We start from the raw sequence: 6,000 nt of genomic DNA, 5'->3' as shown, positions 1-6,000 counted from the left end.
TTTGATTAGTTTTTAGATGGAAGATCTCCAGGAAAGAAGAAGAGTCTGGATTCATAACCTGTTGTTCTCAACTGTCAGGAGTCTCAAGGGGGCTTCCAAACTCATTTTCCTTCCTCTCCCCACAACAAACACCTTGTGAGATATGTGGGACAGAAATAGTTCTCAAAGAACTGTGACGAGCCCAAGGTCACCCAGGAAACAAATCCAGTTCACCAGATTTTATTTATTTGTTTTGTTTATTTTTCATTCTTATATACCGCCCCTCCCCCAAAGGGCTCTGGGCAGTGAACAGCAAGATGAATAAAACAGACCAGTGTTGCAGCAAATAAATAAATACAAGTTACAGTAAGATAGGCTCCACTTAATCATAACATTACAACCCCATTAAACAGCGCCTCATTCAAGACAATCAAAATTATGCAAAAGAATACAAAAGTGTTGGCGACCGATAAGAACTTCATGCTCATGTGAAGGAGTGGGGAATCAAACCCAGTTCTCCAGATTAGTGCTCTAAACCACTACACCACACTGTCTTTATACAGAGGCAGGAAATGGTAATCCCCTTCTGTCCATCTCTTGCCTTGACAGCCCTACTGGGTTGCTCCAAGTCGGCTGGCACTTGGGCTCTTCCACCAGTTGCCTCCAAAGCCTGCTCTGACTTCCCCTCCCTCTGCTCTTTTACCTGCTCTCTTCTCTCTCGTCCACAGACGCACATTCCATCCCATCCCTCCTTTCCCTGCCTTTTTCCCCCCGGTCTCATTCTTGGCACTTCCTCGTAGGTGTGGCCTCTCCGCTGCTTTACGAGCCATCCGAGGCAGCCACGCGATTTGCTCGGCTCCCGATGCGATCAGGGCTTCCTCGGAGCTGAAAGGCGGTGCCTGGGCGGCTCTGGAGCGCCGGACCGAGCGTAATTGGAAACCGGAGCTCCCTGCTACTTTCCATTCGCGCTGAGGTGCTTTATTCACCGGAATAGGAGGAAGACGCTCCGGGCGCCTGGAGGGAATATTATCCCAAGGATTTTTCACCTCTGCCCAGACTGGGAGTTTACTTTCTACAGCCAGGAAAAAAAAATTAGCTCTGGAATTTGAAAGAGAGAGAGAGAGAGAGAGAGAGAGAGAGGTATTGTTGCACAGAAGCCGGTAAACTGAGAGGCACTATAATGCCCCTTCGCTATTGAGTGGCCGCCGGGTGAGTAGACGCGCGCTTTGAAGCATTGTGAACCCATGTGATTGATTATTGCATTTTCAGCTCCCGGCCGGGCTCAATACACATAATTGTTGCCCAGCCGCAGAAGCACTTCTTGCTTCTGCATTTCTCGCTGTGCTCGAATTCTTCCTTGTTCCTCTGCGGAGTCCGGTTCAGGCTGGAGCACATGACACCTGCGCTGGGTTTCACAGTGTGAAGCGGTGAATTAGTTTCCGGAGGCAAGAGAGAGCTTGCCGTGGGGCTCCCCCAGCTTTCAGAAATGCAACTTGCTGCCCCAGCTTGACTCTGGTCGCCTTCCTTCTCCACCTAGGAACAATGAGGACTGGGATCGGGAGTGGGGCAAGGCAGCGTGCTCCTGGCTTCTAGCCGGGATGGTTGCCAGTGGAGATAACTTAAGACGCGTGCGGCGTGCAGACTTTCTGCATTTCACCGGGCAGGGAGCATCACGCTCCGGCTTGTCGCTCTCTCCCAAATGACATTATTGTTGGATGAAAACGATATGGTTGTCGCCGGGGTGGGTGGGCAAAAAAAAGAAAGAAAGAAAGAAAGAAAAGAAAACGGGTATAACTTTGCAGGGGGAAGAATATTCTCAGTCATCTTCGCAAAGGTTCCGGAGGCTGCCAGAATTTCAAAAGGGCAAGGGCGCCGCATCCCTGTGATGCCTACTCCTGAGTAAAATGGGCGTGAACGATTGCAACCTGACTTCTTTTTTTATTGCGAACTTAGCCCCACTGATGTCTAAGTGTATCGAAAACTGTATCAGAGAGAGTCGTTTTGGGGAGGCGAGGGAGGGGGTTCAGTGTCTATTATGAGGATTTAAAGGGAACACTAAACAGCCGTCCATTTGGATTTTATGGGAAATTATGATTGCATCATCAAAATGCACTTTCCTGGGAAGAATTTTAACAAGCAAAACCGCTGATTCTTCCTGTCCTATACTACAAAGGGGAAATTGGATTTTTCGAATGTGTTGTTCCCCCCCCCCCCACCATAATAATTGACATGTTCCTTGCATAACTTCTTCCCTCTCCTCCCTCCTGTATTAGAAAGAATACATTCTACAACTGTGGAATACTAATCTCATTGCTTGCATTAAGCTCACAAGTTCAATGTGATTGGCCATTTGTTTGGCTCTAACAAAGCAATCTTAGCAGGATTTAAAAGCATTTCTTCCCTCACAGAAGGCATTAGGGAGAAAGCTATCCAATCAGATATTAAGACAGGGGGGGGGGACTGAACTGAATTATCCCCCCTACCCCACACAAAGAGTGTCCATATAAGTAATGCAAAAAATTGGCCACAATTTTTGTGCCCTGTAATTGCTTTATTGTAAATGCAGTTGAAAGCTTCCTGTGTTGCCAGGCTGAGGATTTCTGGTAAGACATTGTTTTGCACATGCCTTCCATTGTTTTGCACACGAATCTCCTTCCATGTTGACTAGGGACAGCTGAGACAGAAGTGGTCCCTCCAGGTCATTTTGATATGGTCTGTAGCTCCTTTCTCAGTGTCAGTTTGAGATTCACAATGAGTTTGTGGACCTGTCACTTCACCTTGAAACTTAACCTGCTGTATATCCAACTGAAAGATCTGGGGGCTGCAACCTGAAATCTGGGGTCTGGTTCCAGAATTGGACATCGTCACCAGTGTGCCAGAGACTGTACAGCACAAAATAATTTGCTTGACAGAGTGAGTTCTTCTGAAGCAGGTGCGAGCTTTCTTAGGTACAATATAGTCTAAATGTGCATTAAGAAGTTTGAAATATCTCTTTGAGTTTGCCTGAGTGGAGCATAGCATTGTGCAGAATTTGAAATAAGAGGATAAAAGACATTTGGCTTGCTATCACCACTCTAGGAAGTATAGTGTTTCCAGTACTACAGGGCAGATGCTGAAGGCTCTCCTGCAAATGAACCAGTGGATGCTGTGACAGGATTAGAAACAGGAGGTATTACTGTAGTTAACAAATGGTAGTGAACCTGGGGGTGCTTAATCATTCCAGAAGAAATGTGTGACTTTAAAGACAGCTCCTTGTCATTGATTCAAAGACTGATTGTTGTGTTATGTCCAGGTATCTCATGTTGTTTTTTTAAAAAAAGCTTCTGCATTTCCCAGATCTATCAGGAGGAATGTAGCGAGTTCACCACGCCACTGGCCACCACGTATAGCGAATTGGCCAGAGAAAAGGGATTCTTGGTGGTTGTTTTCAGGAACCCTCCTTTATTTTACTTTCGCTGCCACCATTTACTTAAGGAGATCTAGAAAACCCCACACTGCTTCTAGCCACCAGTATTTTCAAGGATTCCCACCTCTCAGTCACTCTTGCTTGAGGGGAAGTTCCAACAGGGTCCCTTAATTAATACTTTTGGAGGGAACTCACGGTGGCTGGGGTTTCTAGTCAGTCACCCACGTTATCAATCACACACTCACAGCTGAGCATATAGATGTTAAATAACAGCGGGGACAACAGTGCTCCCTGAGGCACCCCACAAGAGAGTGGGCACCGTTGAGAGGCCTGGTCCCCACACCTCACTTGCTGACTCCGTCCCCAGAGGAACAAGGCAATCCACTGAAGGGCAGTGCCCCGCACCACCGCCTCCTTCAACCCACCAGGAAACACTCCTTGCTCAAGGGAGCAGTTGATGATATTCAACAAGTGGGGTCGCAACTCCTCATGGCAAGGTTTAATCAGCCAAGAGGGGCATGGATCCAGAGGACAGGTAGTAGGTCTAACAGCAGCTAGGACCCTGTCAACATCAGCCTCAGCGAGCAGGGAAAACTGGTCCAAATAAGGACCTAAAGATGGCCATGGAGCCTCCAGTTCGCTAATTGTATCAAGGGAGGCAGGAAGGTCATGGTGGACAAGGGCTATTTCACTAGTCTCTTGTATATAGAACATCTATTGATGACTATAAAAATGGAAAAAAGCTTTTACATTCCGTAGTTTCACTCGACTTGCCTTTATAATGGGCAATAATTTTCTAGTTCCTGTATGTGGAATTACTTGGTAGCTGTCAGGGGTTGCACCTAGTTGATGGAAATGCATTCCTAGTTCAATGAAGATGTTACAAAATATATTGGCTGTGATTATCTAGTTGATTGAGAATCATTCAATCATCACTCAATGTAATCACTACAAGATTTATGTAACCAGTCTGCTATATGTTACCACTGCTGTAATGGGACATTCTTCCCTTGATCTCTTCTTTATGGCTCTCCTTTATGGCTTCACATGCTTTATAGATAACTTGGCTTGCCCCTGACACATTCTGCTCCCATGGGAAATGGGATGTTTCCATTGCTCTGTGGGGGCAGGAGGCCAGGTGGCTTTATCTCTATCTGTTGCAGACCTTGTGGCACCTCGGCTCCAAAGTAACTCTTTCTCACGTTCTTTGGGAAAACAGGAGGGGGATTATTTCTGAATAAAGGGGATAGTAAAAACTAGGTTCACCAGAACTGGCTTTTTACAAGCTGGTGCTTTGTTGCCTTCTGATAAATCCTGTTGATCAACAATACGGAGCTTGTTTATTGATTCAAGGTCCAAGAACTAACAGTAGCATAACTACGTTAATCACTTTATCTTAACCTAAACCTAAATTGCATAATTGGAAAGGCCACTAGGGCAGGCCATCTAATTGAATCCATTGTGACTGCAGATTCTCTGGAACACTAATCAGCCAAAGTTGTTATTTATTATTAATCTTATCATTGCTATTTTAGTTATTATTTTTGTTATTGTTGTTAATTTGAGAGCCAACGTGGTATAGTGGTTAAGAGCAGATGGATTCTAATCTGGAGAACCAGGTTTGATTCCCCACTCCTCCATCTGAATGGCAGAGGCTTAGCTGGTGACCTAGATGTGTTTCCACACTCCTACATTGCTGCTGGGTGACCCTGGGTTAGTCACAGTTCTGGAACTCTCTCAACCTCACCTACTTCACAAGATGTCTATTGTGGAGAGAGGAAGGGAAAGGAGCTTGTAAGACACCTTGAGTCTCTTTACAGGAGAGAAAGGTGGGTATAAATCTAAACTCTTGTTCTCTTCAAATTTATTTATTTATTGTTAAATATTACTTATTAAATTTATATCAGGGCTCAGTTTACAGCATAAAATAAAAACATCAATCCATTGATACACACTGAGCAATAGTAAAATACGACTAGCAAATTACAAAAAAATCTAACTGTGATGGCTTCTAAAGTTACATAATACCTATTAATGTTGTAAGTTCAAGTGTGATAAAATTAGGAAGGAAAAATCTAATATAAATAACTTAATTTAGACTTATTGAGTTGTATCCCACTGACCCATTAACACCAGTGTTTACCTCTAGCACATAGTGGTTTTTCCTGATGCAAGAGGCACATTTTTTGGAAGAAGAACCATATGCATCAGGGCAAAGCACTTGTGGCAGGGTAGCTGCCTCCAATGATAAAATGGATCCCCAGAATTCAGTCCCTCACATATTATCATTATCTACATTCTGCATTATCTTCAGAAGATTATGCATAGTGATTGGGCAGTGCTCAAAATCTTGTTCATGTAGTCCCTTTGCATTCTCTGCACCTTATCAATGTGTGCAAACTGTGGTGTTCCTGTACATTTTCTATTACATCATCTGAACCACAGGCTTTGGATCAAATGTCTAGTTTTATCAAGTTTCAGTATCTCCTAGCCTCTGTGAACTGTGTATTATGAGGTGGTGGCACTGTTCATATATGCTTTTTGTCTCTGATTCATACTTTCGTAATTCAGAGCATAGGGAAAGAACACTCCATTTTGAGCTAAACTTCTTGTAA

General features: G+C 44.4%; 1 protein-coding gene across 1 annotated transcript in view; it reads left to right on the top strand.

The window, feature by feature from the left end:
- Positions 1-820: 820 nt before the first annotated feature.
- Positions 821-6,000, top strand: part of SEMA3C (semaphorin 3C) — a 151,061-nt gene continuing 145,881 nt past the window's right edge. The window contains exon 1 of the mRNA XM_048500305.1: positions 821-1,188. The gene's annotated coding sequence lies outside the window, so the exon portion shown is untranslated. The remainder of the gene's footprint in view (positions 1,189-6,000) is intronic.

The sequence above is a fragment of the Sphaerodactylus townsendi genome, linkage group LG06 (genome assembly GCF_021028975.2).
Source record: "Sphaerodactylus townsendi isolate TG3544 linkage group LG06, MPM_Stown_v2.3, whole genome shotgun sequence".
NCBI classification, from domain to species: Eukaryota; Metazoa; Chordata; class Lepidosauria; order Squamata; family Sphaerodactylidae; genus Sphaerodactylus; species Sphaerodactylus townsendi.
The sequence above is the reverse complement of the archived record's forward strand: the minus strand, read 5'-3'. Positions and strand labels throughout refer to the sequence as shown.